Source organism: Cuculus canorus, chromosome 18 (genome assembly GCF_017976375.1).
Source record: "Cuculus canorus isolate bCucCan1 chromosome 18, bCucCan1.pri, whole genome shotgun sequence".
Lineage (NCBI taxonomy): Eukaryota > Metazoa > Chordata > Aves > Cuculiformes > Cuculidae > Cuculus > Cuculus canorus.
This window is the reverse complement of record NC_071418.1, coordinates 9,793,111-9,810,465: the sequence shown is the minus strand read 5'-3', so window position 1 is coordinate 9,810,465 and position 17,355 is coordinate 9,793,111. Positions and strand designations below refer to the sequence as shown.

General features: G+C 53.0%; 1 pseudogene; it reads right to left on the bottom strand.

Moving 5' to 3' along the window:
* Positions 1–11,582: 11,582 nt before the first annotated feature.
* On the bottom strand, positions 11,583–17,001 carry LOC128854033 (tektin-3-like; annotated as a pseudogene).
* Between the last annotated feature and the right edge of the window lie 354 nt (positions 17,002–17,355).

Below are 17,355 nucleotides of genomic sequence, written 5' to 3'. Positions count from 1 at the left end.
TTATTCAGAGAGGTGTCAGAGATGATCTGTATCAGAAGGTGTAATCCTTTTAATGCCAATTAAAAAGAATAGATAAAAAAACGCAACAGAAACTGTCAGTTTGGTTGTTTTTTTATGTTTGCATTTGGCTGGGGTGGGTGGGGAATAAGCAGGTAGGAATAAGAAACCATCAGTGCCATTTGCCCCTGTGCGGCTGGTGTCTTCTCATCATCACCTTGGGGCTATACACTGTGTTATACAGAGAATTCCTGCCCAAAGAGCTCTTCTGTGAAGGGATGGGCAGGAATGGCAGAGCTGCAGAAATGTGAAGCAGCAGCCTATAATAACACCCACGCTGGCTGCCCCTCAGTTCCCCTCTGTTCATACTCTGTCCCTGCAGCCTCGAAGTCTGGCACTTCCAAGCTTCCCACTCCCTTGGCAGGGCCAGCACTTGGCCCAGCAGATGTAAGCTTGGACTGGGAAAGGGGTGAAATGCTGGCTTTCTCTAAGCGTCTTCTAATCCTGATCTGAAGCGCTTCCTCTTTTGGAGACCCCAGCACTGACAGTTTAGGTGACATTTCCAGTCTTTCAAAAGCAAGAAAAAGATCATCAGAAATGAGCTTGAATTGCAAGTTTTTCTACTTAGGGCCAGAACACACTGGAATGTTTTACAGAGTAGTTGGTGTTGCTCCTGCTGCACCACTAAGAATACATTATGAATGTCAACAGGTAATTACTCTGACAACTAACTTTACTTCCCCTTGTGCTTTTTCCACATCAGACAGACTCCAAAGGAGGAAAACGCAGCAGTTTTTCTCCCAAAATCACAGACCAAAAGGGTAGGAATGAATCCACGTGGATGGATTTACTCCTAGTTCCATATGGGATATTTTCGGGTACTTTCTGGCACACAGTGCAAGGGAAGAACCAAAGGAAAATGGAAATCCCAGTAGGCCATGTAACACACAAAGTGGTTAACTAGTTTTTATTACAGGTTTTAATAAGAGAGTCTAACAGTAGAATTTGAAGAATCTTAGTGAAACTAGGAACGCCTCCCACAAGAGATACTGGGAGCTCAGCTGAGCCCAGCTGGGAGAGGCTGAAAGGGAACGTGAAACAAGTGGAGGAAGGGAATAACCAATGGCATGTGAGATGCTCAACTGACTCAGGGCTGGGTTTAAATTGCTTTTAAAAGGCTCTGCATGGAGTCAAAGCCAGAGGGTCCCCAGGAGGAAGTGTGAGGCTCAAGGTGCTGCCAGGCACTCAGGGCAGCCTGCTCCTGTAGAACCCCTTGGGATGCAATCCCAACCATCTCACTGTGTCCCTGCAAGGATTTCCAATGTCCCAGGGGAGGAGAAGACAGCTCTTCTTGCTTCTCCCTATGGTGCACCCTTTCTTGCAGTTACCCAGCGGAATGGAGCTAAGCTCTCTCAGTGTGGGACTGTTGGAGAGCAAAGGGCCTATCCTCTGCTGCTGACCCTGCACTCCTTCCTTAACGCAGCTGGGCGTTGTCCCAGCACAGCTCTACGTTTGGTCTCCACGTGCGCTCATCCAGACGGGTCTGAGCCACTTTAAAGGGAGCCATTTTGTCTCTAATACATTTTTGAATGGCTTCAATGTACATCTTCATCTGGAATATTTCCTGCAGTGTCTGGCGTGAAAAGAAACACATGCATAAATTAAAAAATATGTTCTCAAATGACTACATCGTTTCCCTTTTCTCCCGACCGTCTGCAGAATAAAACAGGTTCAAGAAGCAGACCCTGGGCTCACAGCACCGTCACCCTGCCACAGATCAGTCCAGTAGAGATTTCTCTTCTGGGAAAAGCCTCTCTTTGCTGTTGCTGTCACATCAGAGGAGGTTTGGGAGCAGTGATGGATTTATCGAATTACCACTTCCAAAAATTACTGCTTGCAGGAACTGATCACCCGTCAACAGCAACTAATAGAGGGAAGGTTTTTAGTGGATCTTCATCCAAGCACATGGCAGCAGCCCCCGGTGCTGCCAGCCCAGCCTCCTCTGTGCTAATCAATACGATGTTTCCCAATGCCATGCCCGGTTCAGGAAGCTTTCCCTGAGACCCACCAGTCCAGGCCAGGTGCCCATCCCTCATCTCCACTTCCTCTGCTTGGCAGAGCAGTGCAGAAACACACAGGAACCCAAACACAGGGTGCTGAGACTGAAAGCGCATCTTTGGAGGAGCAGCGAGCCTGCAAAGCACTCAGCAGGGACCCCAGCAGGGGCCCAGCCAAGACTTCCAGCAGGGAAGCCAGCACTTCTGCAGTACCAGGAGACGCAAGCAGCATTGGCATTTTCTGCTACGAATCCTTGTGCTGCTCTTCTCCCAGAGGCTGGTGGAGCACTGGGACAGCTCCCGGGGAAGCAATCACGCCGCCAGGACTGACAATATCCCAGCAGCATTTGGCCAATGCCCTCAGCCCCACAGTGTGAACGTTCAGGTGTCCTGTGCGGGGACAGGACTTGGACTCGATGACATTGGTGGGTTCCTTCCAACCCAGGACATTCTATGAGTCCACGTTTCTATGAAAATACAGTATCCCTTGAGATGAAATTACAGTGCCAACTCATCCAGCTCTAAGAGAGTCCCTACTGAGGACTTTGAATTTCTAACAGAAAAGGATGCTATAACCAGCTTCTTGCGGCGACTGTTCCTCTGCCTGGGCCAAGTCCACGTGGAGGATGGTGTCGCCAGGAAATGACAGTGTCACACCGAAAGGGAGGAGTCCAAGCTACCTTGGTCAGGTGGGTCTGAATCCTGTCCGTGGCATCGGCTGTCTCAGCGATGCGGTTGCTGAAGCCGACGTTCACCTCATTGAACTGGCACATCATCTCGTTGGCCGTCACCGCCAGCAGACCTCTGATGTTATCCCGCATCTTGGCAGAGGCTGCCCGTTCCTTCTGGGAGTGGAGGATGTTGCCATCTGTGAACTTGGCCCATGACTCTGGCAAGGAGATCCTGTGGGTGGAAAGAGAGGCTCCTGGTTAGCCCGTGCTGCTAAAGCTGTCCATGGACCCTACCAGGGAGCAGCGTGGATTAAGTGTTGATTAATCTATGCTCCTAATTGGACCACCTGTGAGTGAAATATCTGAACATCATTGGTTCAATAACGCTTATCAAACGATGCCATGTTGATGAAGACAACTGTGATACTTATGAAAGCTAGAATGAAAGACTCCCACAGAAAAATAGAGGTTTGAATCCAACTCGCATTTAGATGCTGAAGGCGTTTAAGTGCCCAGAGATTCAGACCTGCCACAAAGTGCCTGCGCCTGTGTGAGCAGCAGCTTTCTCCTCACAGCCCTTTGCCACTCAAGGCGTATCTCTGCAAGTGCTGATTTGGGTCACCATTCATTTACCACAAAGCCAAAGCTCAATTCCTGACACCCAAAAGCAGCTGAACTCTATCAGCTGAACAGGACCATGTTCTCTTGTTCTTTATCTTCTATGTCGCTTTGGCTCCCTGCCAGGCCCTCTCCACACAGCGATGAACCCCCCAGAGTTGAAGTCAGTGAGGAGCACTCAGGCAAGCACTGACACTTCATTGAAAATATGCATAAAGTTAACGAGCTGTGCAGAGGCGCTGAACTGAATTTGTTTCCAGGCTGATCTCTGATCTTATGGTTTTAAGCTGACAGAGGGGAGATTGAGATGACACCTCCGGGAGAAATGGTTGCTGTGAGGGTGGGGAGGCACTAGCCAGGAAGGATGGGGCTTGGAGCAACCGGATCCTGCGGGAGGTGTCCCTGCCCATGGCAGGGCGTGCAACTGCACAGACTAGAATGTCCCCTCCAACCCAACCTATTCCAGGTTCATCCTGGAATCATCCTGGGGACAGTCTGCTTCTCGCAAGCTGCTTGGTGTGCACTCACGTGGCATCACTTCGCTCCACCCCTCGGTAGAAGTTGATGCCTTCAGAGGTGTTCCTCAGCTGGTGGCACCTTTCATTGATGCGGTGGGCCACCTGCTTGTCAGCCAGGTCCTTCTCCAGCTCATGCTGGGCCATCCTGTTAGACCTTCAACATGGAAACAACGGCCGTCAGTGAGGATGGAGGGGTGGAACAGCTCCCTCCCCATTCCACTCCCCCACAGCTCCTGCAGCAATATCCTCCCATGAGCATCATCACCACCTTCCCATGGAGGCTGCATGGGTTTTACACCTGCACAATGTGGGTAGAGGTCAGGCCCTGCTGGGGGGGTCACACCACAACTGCAAATGCTTATCGGCCCTATGGCATGAGGTAAGGAGCTCCTTACCTGAGCTGGTCATTTGCCATATCCAGGCACTGCCACATCCTCTCTTGGCACGACCTGATGACATGGACTTCCTGGGCAAAGGAAACATGACCCCGTCAGTGTCCATACACCATCCTCCTGGTCACACCCATCCCCTCAGACCTCTCCAACCTTGCACGTAGCAAGAACTTGCCCGGTTGTCTTTCTGCCCAAAGCAAACCGGCAAGGAGTGGAGAAAGTACCTCCCAAAACTCAGCCTACGCAGCTGAGTTGTGTGCGGTGACTGGGAGGGGACAGAAGGGCGCTGTGGCCACTGCCGTGACCTTTGCATTCACTTTCAGGGTAGGGTGATAAATATGGTTTCATCTTGACATCCGTGTCAAGTAGTGGTTAGTTCTATTGCACTAAGGGGGACTGAGGAGCCAGTTGGAGAAAAAGGCTGCAAAACCCTTTGAAGGCGGTTTAGGCAAAAATAGCTTTAAAAGGTGATCTGAGTTGCCAATCTTATCGTGAGAAGCTGTTTCTCCACGTCATCATGGACTAGGTCGATGCCCAGCCTCTTGTCACGGTGAAGCAAGCACTGCTCCGCAACCTGTTGGGGACAAGCCGTCAGTGCTGGCTGTAGGGGCAGGGTTCCCCACAGGGACAATCCCCACCTCAAGTGATGGAAGCAAAGAAATGATAGGAGGACACAGAGGTGACAGCAGGGGAAAGAACTGCCCCTGGCAGCTGCTTTAGCTGGCAACAAGCAGCCAAGCTGCAGCGTCGGCATTGGATCAACATGAGGGAGTGCACGTGTCCCCCATGCAACCACAGCTGAATGCAGGGACCTGTGTCAGCCTCGATGCTGACGTTACCAGAGCCTCGTAGCAAGACATGGGCTTTAGTCTCCCAAGTCAGGAGTTTGGATATACCGCTCATAAACATATTTTATCCAACAAATACTGTTCTGATGTGCTCGGTGTGTGCAGGGGGGGATGCAGCAGATGACAAGGGGTTTCTTTATGGCTAACTTAACTCCTGTGAACACCATTTGCATGAACTGCAATGCCCTGCATCTGGAGAAGAATGGGAACCAGTCACTGCTAGAACTGCACAAATTAGCATCTGAAAAGAATGACCCACATTTGTGGGACTTCATTGAGACGCACAGCACACAGACCAGCTGGCTGCAAAGCAAGGTAGTAAAGCAGGACTATGAACACATCAAGAAATGCATGAGAACAAACCCAAAGAATCTGTACTGAAAGGAGGTATTTCCCACCACGAATGAGGATTTGGGAGCTCTGATTGCAGAGTTTCTGAATTCAGCGATTTACGAGCCTATTTTTCCTTGCATCCTGTCCAGCAGAGATGTTGCCACAGCTGCTGGAGACCACCAGCCCCTCGAAAAACTGTTCCCTGACAGAGCTGTGTAGTGCAAGAGCTCAGCAGCCAGCCCTTCCCGAGTTTCGCAGGGCTGAGAGCTGAGGAGCAGAGCAGAGGTGTTCCCTCCGAGGGGAGTAGAGAGCTGGGGGGGCAGGGGACATGGCTGCAGCCCTGGGGCAGCTGCCCTAAAGCAGCTTAAACTGTCAGGGGGTGACAATGGCTGCCGAACCCTCTAGAAAAGCTGAAAGCCAGGAGTGCCAGGGAGGGTCAGCCGTGCTTGCCCCGGCTCTGAGGGGTTTTACAGCCCTGCCACGCTGCCATATTCAGCCCAGGTCTCTGTCTGAGAGGCGCTGAAGCTGTGTGCGGTGAGCTGTGCCTGCTCTCTGCCCGACCTTGGGCTGAGAGGGGGCGTCAGGGGCCTCCTGTGGAACTCCATTCCGGCTATAGGAATGAAGGCCGATAGCTGCCACAGCCCCTCTGCAGCCGCCTGGTGTCCCCTGGGTGGGGAGGAGGGACGGCCGCGGGCACAGCCAACTCCCTGCGCCATGGGGGAGGAGCGGATCCAGCAGGGCTGGGGGCAGCTGAGAGGGGAGAGAGATCCAGGGAAGGAGGAGCGAGGGGAGTGGGATCGAGCTCTGTATTGATACACCGGAGGGCCTCACCTGTAGACCATCTTTCAGACACTGGAGTTCCACTTCCAGGCTCACTCCTGACTAGCCTGGTGGTGTCCCTCTCCCCCCCCTTACACCCAGTTTAAAGCTTTATTTAGGAGCCCTGCTGGATTTTTGATGAGGATTTTTGTACCCCTACGAGACACGCGTGCCCCATCCTGGGTTAGGAAGCCTGGAGATGCACGGGCCAGTCCACCATCAAAAAGCCCAAAGTTTTGCTCCTCACAGCAGGTTTGGAGCCAGGCATTAATCAACTGATTCTTCTTGATCTCTCCCTCTTTGTTCCTTATTGTTGGAATGGAGGTAAACACTCCTTGTGCCCCAGAGCCCTTCACCATTTACCCAGAGCCCTGAAGTCCCTCTAAATTGCCCTCAGCTTCCTCCTCTCTATGTCACTGTGGCCTCTTTGAAACACTGGCAGAGGGTAATAACCTGTGGGTTTCCCCAGGGAAGGCAGTTTTCTAGGGGTGTCTTTCCCCGAGGCCCCCGGCAGGCAGCAGCCCTCCCTGGGCAGCGGGTGCGCTCTGCAGACAGGGCCCTCTGCTCCCTTCAGAAGGGATCCCCCAAGACAATCCCTCTCCCCTTCTTTTTCTCAGACATTGTTTTGATGTTCTTCTGAGGATGGCGCAGCATAGGGAATGCTTCTAGGCCGTGGGAGCCATGCTCTTGGTCTGCGGGGATTGGTTCCGCTTGCAGTGCTTCGTATTTATTCTGCGAGGGAACCTGGGGGTTTGTTGTGTGAATGGGGACAACAGGCTTTCTGCTCCGGGCAGGAACTTGCCTCCTGCAGAACCCCTTGGGATGCAATCTCAACCATCTCACTGTGTCCCTGCAAGGATTTCCAGTGTCCCAGGGGAGGAGAGGACAGCTCTTCTTGCTCCTCCCTATGGTGCACCCTTTCTTGCAGTTACCCAGCAGAATGGAGCTAAGCTCTCTCAATGTGGGACTGTTGGAGAGCAAAGGGCTTATCCTCTGCTGCTGACCCCGCACTCCTTCCTTACCACAGCTGGGCATTGTCCCAGCACAGCTCTACATTTGGCCTCCACGTGCGCTCATCCAGACGAGTCTGAGCCACTTTAAAGGGAGCCATTTTGTCCCTAATCGCTGATTTGTTTCTGAATTCAGCGATTTACGAGCCTATTTTTCGTTGCATCCTGCCCAGCAGAGATGTTGCCACAGCTGCTGGAGACCACCAGCCCCTCGAAAAACTGTTCCCTGACAGAGCTGTGTAGTGCAAGAGCTCAGCAGCCAGCCCTTCCCGAGTTTCGCAGGGCTGAGAGCTGAGGAGCAGAGCAGAGGTGTTCCCTCCGAGGGGAGTAGAGAGCTGGGGGGGCAGGGGACATGGCTGCAGCCCTGGGGCAGCTGCCCTAAAGCAGCTTAAACTGTCAGGGGGTGACAATGGCTGCCGAACCCTCTAGAAAAGCTGAAAGCCAGGAGTGCCAGGGAGGGTCAGCCGTGCTTGCCCCGGCTCTGAGGGGTTTTACAGCCCTGCCACGCTGCCATATTCAGCCCAGGTCTCTGTCTGAGAGGCGCTGAAGCTGTGTGCGGTGAGCTGTGCCTGTTCTCTGCCCGACCTTGGGCTGAGAGGGGGCGTCAGGGGCCTCCTGTGGAACTCCATTCCGGCTATAGGAATGAAGGCCGATAGCTGCCACAGCCCCTCTGCAGCCGCCTGGTGTCCCCTGGGTGGGGAGGAGGGACGGCCGCGGGCACAGCCAACTCCCTGCGCCATGGGGGAGGAGCGGATCCAGCAGGGCTGGGGGCAGCTGAGAGGGGAGGGAGATCCAGGGAAGGAGGAGCGAGGGGAGTGGGATCGAGCTCTGTATTGATACACCGGAGGGCCTCACCTGTAGACCATCTTTCAGACACTGGAGTTCCACTTCCAGGCTCACTCCTGACTAGCCTGGTGGTGTCCCTCTCCCCCCTCACACCCAGTTTAAAGCTTTATTTAGGAGCCCTGCTGGATTTCTGATGAGGATTTTTGTACCCCTACGAGACATCCGTGCCCCATCCTGGGTTAGGAAGCCTGGAGATGCACGGGCCAGTCCACCATCAAAAAGCCCAAAGTTTTGCTCCTCACAGCAGGTTTGGAGCCAGGCATTAATCAACTGATTCTTCTTGATCTCTCCCTCTTTGTTCCTTATTGTTGGAATGGAGGTAAACACTCCTTGTGCCCCAGAGCCCTTCACCATTTACCCAGAGCCCTGAAGTCCCTCTAAATTGCCCTCAGCTTCCTCCTCTCTATGTCACTGTGGCCTCTTTGAAACACTGGCAGAGGGTAATAACCTGTGGGTTTCCCCAGGGAAGGCAGTTTTCTAGGGCTGTCTTTCCCCGAGGCCCCCGGCAGGCAGCAGCCCTCCCTGGGCAGCGGGTGCGCTCTGCAGACAGGGCCCTCTGCTCCCTCAGGAAGGGATCCCCCAAGACAATCCCTCTCCCCTTCTTTTTCTCAGAGGTTGTTTTGATGTTCTTCTGAGGATGGTGCAGCGTAGGGAATGCTTCTAGGCCGTGGGAGCCATCCTCTTGGTCTGCGGGGATTGGTTCCGCTTGCAGTGCTTCGTATTTATTCTGCGAGGGAACCTGGGGGTTTGCTGTGTGAATGGGGCCAACAGGCTTTCTGCTGCGGGCAGGAACTTGCTGCCATTCCCCATCTCTTTTCTCCTCAGGGTTGCAGTTGCTGGATGGGCAGGTCACAGCTGTGCTTGCTCTGGCAGCTGCTCAGCCTGTGAGAGCGCTGCTCCACTGCTCTCTTTCCCTCTCACGCTCCCTGACAGGCCTCAGTGCGGTTCCTTCCTCCCTCAGCTCTGCCACCAAGCAGAGGAGTTCCCCCACACCAGCACAGCTCCCACAAGTGAAGTCGGTGCCGGTGGTGGGATTCCGTGTGGGAGGGGGCGCTCCCTGCAGCCCAGTGTCTGGGTGGCTGCATGTGCCACCAAGGCTCCATCCATCCTGGCTGGTGCGGCACCTGGAGCAGCTTTAATTGTATGCCAGGTGGCCACCATGGTCCTCAGTCCCTTCCGGACGGCCTCCAGCCACTCTCTTCGCCCTCCCTGCTCAAAGTGCCGCTCAAACTGCCCCGTTTTTCCAACACGCTCTGCACCTGTTCATCCTGCCTGGGTTTTCCTGGGCTTTCCCTGCCTCTGGGAAGAGCCCCACGGCTACAAGTTGTCACCCCGCCGCAGTGCTCACCATCCTGCTGCTGGATGTCATCGAAAGAGCGACATTATAATAAATATATTAATATACTGTTCACACGGGTCTTGGCAGGCTTTGATTTCACCCAAATTCGTATCAGACACCTCCAGGACGTTCTGTTGGAACAAGTCCAGAGGAGGCCATGGTGATGATCTGGGGGCTGGAGATATGGGTGAGGGTGGGGAGGCCCTGGCCCAGGCTGCCCAGAGCAGTGGTGGCTGCCCCATCCCTGGAGGGGTTCAAGTCAGGTTCGATGGGGCTTAGAGCAACCTGATCCAGTGGGAGGTGTTCCTGCCCGCAGCAGTGGGTGGAACTGGATGGGCTTTAAGGTCCCTTCCAACAAGAACCATTCCATCATTGAACAGATTTTTCTTTTCTTAGGCAACAAAACTGCCCAAGCTCCTTTCTGAAGAGCTTCTTGATAGACTGGCCCTGTCTGTTGGACTGGATCCTGGGCTGATCGAAAGCTGGGCTTGCATCAAGTAACACTGCCGTGGGTTTATGAATTTATTGTCCTTCCTCCAGCCAGTAAACAATTAGTTTTCAAACCCGGCTCTGCAGGGTTTATCGGAATGATGCAGGAGAGTGGAAAGATGGCTGAGGGTTGCAAAGGAATGTCCACAAGGTAACTGTCTCAGCAGATTGGCTGAGACGGCCAGCACTAAACCAGCAATAGAAGCAGGCACGGTCATTCTCCAGAGTGATGGCATTTAAAGAAACTAAACAACCCGTCAGCACAGAAAGGCGGCTGAGGCAGAGGGGGATGAGAAGAGTGAGCAATGACAGCAAAGCATTTGATGATGGGAAAGAAAAGGCATCTCTCACACAGAAGCAGGAAAGCAGGACGATTGTTTAGTACACCTGGCATACATCAAAGCCAGAGGATGCTCAGGAACTGCTCTGGAACAACCGTGCAGTGACTGAATGGAGCAGCTTGACTCCCCAGCAGCTCAGTCATGGGAGGCACATCCATCACGGTGCAGCAGACCCTGCCAGAAGCCACGCGTCTATTGGAATGTCATGCAAAATCCTCTCCCTAGAGACCCGTTTAAACCTGAGTGTTGTGGCTGGGCCGGCTCACATCGTGAGTGCCCACAGGAAATACTGGAAGAAGGGAGTTAAGAAAGGCTCAAAGCGGAGCACACGTGGGATTAGACAATCCAAGGGCTTGGGAGGGATTTTAGAGTACCAGCTACCAGAAGTAGTAACATCACTATTGCCAACACATGGAAAGCTGGTGTGGAGAGAACAAACACCCCAGGGGACCTGGGCATTCACTGATGTCTGGGAAATCTGCTGGAGGAAAGCGGAAAGTACTTGTGAACGAAATGATAGAAACTACAACTGAAATGGAGTGAAGCATTATCCCTCCGAAAATTCAAATGCTCCTTAAGATGGTTCTGATTTACAGTAAGAGAGCAGGCACCGTGGCAGTCAGGGTGGCTGATTCATTCCTTTGTCTTCAAAGGGCTTTGGTGCTCCCACCAACAGATGACACCCAAGAGGTAAAATTAGGAAGCAACCCATACTCATCAAAACTAAAACCACAGCATTTTCTTCAATTAGGTGGTCTGAAGCGCTTCCTCATTTGGAGACCCCAGCACTGACAGTTTAGGTGACATTTCCAGTCTTTCAAAAGCAAGAAAAAGATCATCAGAAATGAGCTTGAATTGCAAGTTTTTCTACTTAGGGCCAGAACACACTGGAATGTTTTACAGAGTAGTTGGTGTTGCTCCTGCTGCACCACTAAGAATACATTATGAATGTCAACAGTTAATTACTCTGACACCTAACTTTACTTCCCCTTGTGCTTTTTCCACATCAGACAGACTCCAAAGGAGGAAAACGCAGCAGTTTTTCTCCCAAAATCACAGACCAAAAGGGTAGGAATGAATCCACGTGGATGGATTTACTCCTAGTTCCATATGGGATATTTTCAGCTACTTTCTGGCACACAGTGCAAGGGAAGAACCAAAGGCAAATGAAAATCTCAGTAGGCCATGTAACACACAAAGTAGTTGATTAGTTTTTATTGCAGGTTTTAATAAGAGAGTCTAACAGTAGAATTTGAAGAATCTTAGCGAAACTAGGAACGCCTCCCACAACAGATACTGGGAGCTCAGCTAAGCCCAGTCTAAACGTAACCAATCTTGCGGACAGTTTGGGGAAAGGTTTTGCGCATCCCCATGCACTTCTCCTGGTCAATGAAGAGTGTGTTGGCTTTGGCAGCCAAGTCGTGCTCCAGGGTCGACTTGAGATGAGCCAGCTTCTGCAGCGTGTCCTCAGCATCTCTCAGCCGATGCTGAAGGGTATGGACCGTCTCATCGATTTCATAGACTTCCTTGACAAGGCTGGAAAACAACAAGGAACCTTCGTTAATGATGCCAGCACAGAGGTGGTTTCTAGCTTGGCCCCTCAGGCACAGGATTCCCTTTCAGCAACCTCAGACTATCTCAAACCCTTCATTTTTAGCAGAAGAATGGGAAAGCTGGGGGCACAGCTCCTCTGGACCTCAGCACGCTGGCATGGCTAAGCCTGCTCTAAGTTTTTGGCAAGGCTCAGCCACATCTCCCAGAGCAGCTTGTGCCACCAAGAAGAGGGATGGGCAGCTGTGGTTTCCTGTTCCCATGTGTTTTTGTGGATTCGTCGGTTCCCCCTCCTGGATTTCCCTGTGTAGGGGTCTGCCCCACAGCCACGGATGCCCACACAGCAAGGCAGGACAGCTGGGAGAGGCTGGAAGGGAATGTGAAACAAGTGGAGAAAGGGAATGACCAATGACATGTGAGATGCTCAACTGACTCAGGGCTGCGTTTAAATTGCTTTTAAAAGGCTCCGCAGGGAGTCAAAGCCAGAGGGTCCCCAGGAGGAATTGTGAGGCTCAAGGTGCTGCCGGGCACTCAGGGCAGCCTGCTCCTGCAGAACCCCTTGGGGTGCAATCCCAACCATCTCACTGTGTCCCTGCAAGGATTTCCAGTGTCCCAGGGGAGGAGAGGACAGCTCTTCTTGCTCCTCCCTATGGTGCACCCTATCTTGCAGTTACCCAGCAGAATGGAGCTAAGCTCTCTCAGTGTGAGCCTGATGGAGAGCAAAGGGCTTATCCTCTGCTGCTGACCCCGCACTCCTTCCTTACCGCAGCTGGGCGTTGTCCCGGCACAGCTCTACGTTTGGTCTCCACGTGCGCTCATCCAGACGGGTCTGAGCCACTTTAAAGGGAGCCATTTTGTCTCTAATACATTTTCGAATGGCTTCGATGTACATCTTCATCTGAAATATTTCCTGCAGTGTCTGGCGTGAAAAGAAACACATGCATAAATTAAAAAATATGTTCTCAAATGACTACATCGTTTCCCTTTTCTCCCGACCGTCTGCAGAATAAAACAGGTTCATGAAGCAGACCCTGGGCTCACAGCACCGTCACCCTGCCACAGATCAGTGCAGTAGAGATTTCTCTTCTGGGAAAAGCCTCTCTTTGCTGTTGCTGTCACATCAGAGGAGGTTTGGGAGCAGTGATGGTTTTATCGAATTACCACTTCCAAAAATTACTGCTTGCAGGAACTGATCACCCGTCAACAGCAACTAGCAGAGGGAAGATTTTTAGTGGATCCTCATCCAAGCACATGGCAGCAGCCCCCGGTGCTGCCAGCCCAGCCTCCTCTGTGCTAATCAATACGATGTTTCCCAATGCCATGCCCGGTTCAGGAAGCTTTCCCTGAGACCCACCAGTCCAGGCCAGGTGCCCATCCCTCATCTCCACTTCCTCTGCTTGGCAGAGCAGTGCAGAAACACACAGTAACCCAAACACAGGGTGCTGAGACTGAAAGCGCATCTTTGGAGGAGCAGCGAGCCTGCAAACCACTCAGCAGGGACCCCAGCAGGGGCCCAGCCAAGACTTCCAGCAGGGAAGCCAGCACTTCTGCAGTACCAGGAGACACAAGCAGCATTGGCATTTTCTGCTACAAATCCTTGTGCTGCTCTTCTCCCAGAGGCTGGTGGAGCACTGGGACAGCTCCCGGGGAAGCAATCACGCCGCCAGGACTGACAATATCCCAGCAGCATTTGGCCAATGCCCTCAGCCCCACAGTGTGAACGTTCAGGTGTCCTGTGCGGGGACAGGACTTGGACTCGATGACATTGGTGGGTCCCTTCCAACCCAGGACATTCTATGAGTCCACGTTTCTATGAAAATACAGTATCCCTTGAGATGAAATTACAGTGCCAACTCATCCAGCTCTAAGAGAGTCCCTACTGAGGACTTTGAATTTCTAACAGAAAAGGATGCTATAACCAGCTTCTTGCGGCGACTGTTCCTCTGCCTGGGCCAAGTCCACGTGGAGGATGGTGTCGCCAGGAAATGACAGTGTCACACCGAAAGGGAGGAGTCCAAGCTACCTTGGTCAGATGGGTCTGAATCCTGTCCTTGGCATCGGCTGTCTCAGCGATGCGGTTGCTGAAGGCGACGTTCACCTCATTGAACTGGCACATCATCTCGTTGGCCGTCACCGCCAGTAGACCTCTGATGTTATCCCGCATCTTGGCAGAGGCTGCCCGTTCCTTCTGGGAGCGGAGGATGTTGCCATCCGTGAACTTGGCCCATGACTCTGGCAAGGAGATCCTGTGGGTGGAAGGAGAGGCTCCTGGTTAGCCCGTGCTGCTATTGCTGGCCATGGACCCAACCAGGGAGCAGCGTGGATTAAGTGTTGATTAATCTATGCTCCTAATTGGACCACCTGTGAGTGAAATATCTGAACATCATTGGTTCAATAACGCTTATCAAACGATGCCATGTTGATGAAGACAACTGTGATACTTATGAAAGCTAAAATGAAAGACTCCCACAGAAAAATAGAGGTTTGAATCCAACTCGCATTTAGATGCTGAAGGCGTTTAAGTGCCCAGAGATTCAGACCTGCCACAAAGTGCCTGCGCCTGTGTGAGCAGCAGCTTTCTCCTCACAGCCCTTTGCCACTCAAGGCGTATCTCTGCAAGTGCTGATTTGGGTCACCATTCATTTACCACAAAGCCAAAGCTCAATTCCTGACACCCAAAAGCAGCTGAACTCTATCAGCTGAACAGGACCATGTTCTCTTGTTCTTTATCTTCTATGTCGCTTTGGCTCCCTGCCAGGCCCTCTCTGTGAGGGTGGGGAGGCCCTGGCCCAGGTTGCCCAGGGAAGTGGTGGCTGCCCTATCCCTAGAGGTATTGAAGGCCAGGATGGATGGGCTTGGAGCAACCTGATGCTGCGGGAGGTGTCCCTGCCCATGGCAGGGTGTGCAACTGCACAGACTAGAATGTCCCCTCCAACCCAACCTATTCCAGGACTGTATCACCCTGGGGACAGCCTGCTTCTCGCAAACTGCTTGGTGTGCACTTACGTGGCATCAATTCGCTCCACCCCTCGGTAGAAGTTGATGCCTTCAGAGGTGTTCCTCAGCTGATGGCACCTTTCATCGATGCGGTGGGCCACCTGCTTGTCAGCCAGGTCCTTCTCCAGCTCATGCTGGGCCATCCTGTTAGACCTTCAACATGGAAACAACGGCCGTCAGTGAGGATGGAGGGGTGGAACAGCTCCCTCCCCATTCCACTCCCCCACAGCTCCTGCAGCAATATCCTCCCATGAGCATCATCACCACCTTCCCGGGGAGTCTGCATGGGTTTTACACCTGCACAATGTGGGTAGAGGTCAGGCCCTGCTGGGGGGTCACACCACAACTGCAAATGCTTATCGGCCCTATGGCATGAGGTAAGGAGCTCCTTACCTGAGCTGGTCATTTGCCATATCCAGGCACTGCCGCATCCTCTCTTGGCATGACCTGATGACATGGACTTCCTGGGCAAAGGAAACATGACCCTGTCAGTGTCCATACACTATCATCCTGGTCACACCCATCCCCTCAGACCTCTCCAACCTTGCACGTAGCAAGAACTTGCCCGGTTGTCTTTCTGCCCAAAGCAAACAGGCAAGGAGTGGGGAAAGTACCTCCCAAAACTCAGCCTACGCAGCTGAGTTGTGTGCGGTGACTGGGAGGGACAGAAGGGCGCTGTGGCCACTGCCGTGACCTTTGCATTCACTTTCAGGGTAGGGTGATAAATATGGTTTCATCTTGACATCCGTGTCAAGTAGTGATTAGTTCTATTGCACTAAGGGGGACTGAGGAGCCAGTTGGAGAAAAAGGCTGCAAACCCCTTTGAAGGCGGTTTAGGCAAAAATAGCTTTGAAACGTGATCTGAGTTGCCAATCTTACCGTGAGAAGCTGTTTCTCCACGTCATCATGGACTAGGTCGATGCCCAGCCTCTTGTCACGGTGAAGCAAGCACTGCTCCGCAACCTGTTGGGGACAAGCCGTCAGTGCTGGCTGTAGGGGCAGGGTTCCCCACAGGGACAATCCCCACCTCAAGTGATGGAAGCAAAGAAATGATAGGAGGACACAGAGGTGACAGCAGGGGAAAGAACTGCCCCTGGCAGCTGCTTTAGCTGGCAACAAGCAGCCAAGCTGCAGCGTCGGCATTGGATCAACATGAGGGAGTGCACGTGTCCCCCATGCAACCACAGCTGAATGCAGGGACCTGTGTCAGCCTCGATGCCGACCTTGCCAGAGCCTCGTAGCAAGACATGGGCTTTAGTCTCCCAAGTCAGGAGTTTGGATATACCGCTCATAAACATATTTGGTCCAACAAATACTGTTCTGATGTGCTCGGTGTGTGCAGGGGGGGATGCAGCAGATGACAAGGGGTTTCTTTATGGCTAACTTAACTCCTGTGAACACCATTTGCATGAACTGCAATGCCCTGCATCTGGAGAAGAATGGGAACCAGTCACTGCTAGAACTGCACAAATTAGCATCTGAAAAGAATGACCCACATTTGTGGGACTTCATTGAGACGCACAGCACACAGACCAGCTGGCTGCAAAGCAAGGTAGTAAAGCAGGACTATGAACACATCAAGAAATGCATGAGAACAAACCCAAAGAATCTGTACTGAAAGGAGGTATTTCCCACCACGAATGAGGATTTGGGAGCTCTGATTGCAGAGTTTCTGAATTCAGCGATTTACGAGCCTATTTTTCCTTGCATCCTGTCCAGCAGAGATGTTGCCACAGCTGCTGGAGACCACCAGCCCCTCGAAAAACTGTTCCCTGACAGAGCTGTGTAGTGCAAGAGCTCAGCAGCCAGCCCTTCCCGAGTTTCGCAGGGCTGAGAGCTGAGGAGCAGAGCAGAGGTGTTCCCTCCGAGGGGAGTAGAGAGCTGGGGGGGCAGGGGACATGGCTGCAGCCCTGGGGCAGCTGCCCTAAAGCAGCTTAAACTGTCAGGGGGTGACAATGGCTGCCGAACCCTCTAGAAAAGCTGAAAGCCAGGAGTGCCAGGGAGGGTCAGCCGTGCTTGCCCCGGCTCTGAGGGGTTTTACAGCCCTGCCACGCTGCCATATTCAGCCCAGGTCTCTGTCTGAGAGGCGCTGAAGCTGTGTGCGGTGAGCTGTGCCTGCTCTCTGCCCGACCTTGGGCTGAGAGGGGGCGTCAGGGGCCTCCTGTGGAACTCCATTCCGGCTATAGGAATGAAGGCCGATAGCTGCCACAGCCCCTCTGCAGCCGCCTGGTGTCCCCTGGGTGGGGAGGAGGGACGGCCGCGGGCACAGCCAACTCCCTGCGCCATGGGGGAGGAGCGGATCCAGCAGGGCTGGGGGCAGCTGAGAGGGGAGGGAGATCCAGGGAAGGAGGAGCGAGGGGAGTGGGATCGAGCTCTGTATTGATACACCGGAGGGCCTCACCTGTAGACCATCTTTCAGACACTGGAGTTCCACTTCCAGGCTCACTCCTGACTAGCCTGGTGGTGTCCCTCTCCCCCCCCCTTACACCCAGTTTAAAGCTTTATTTAGGAGCCCTGCTGGATTTTTGA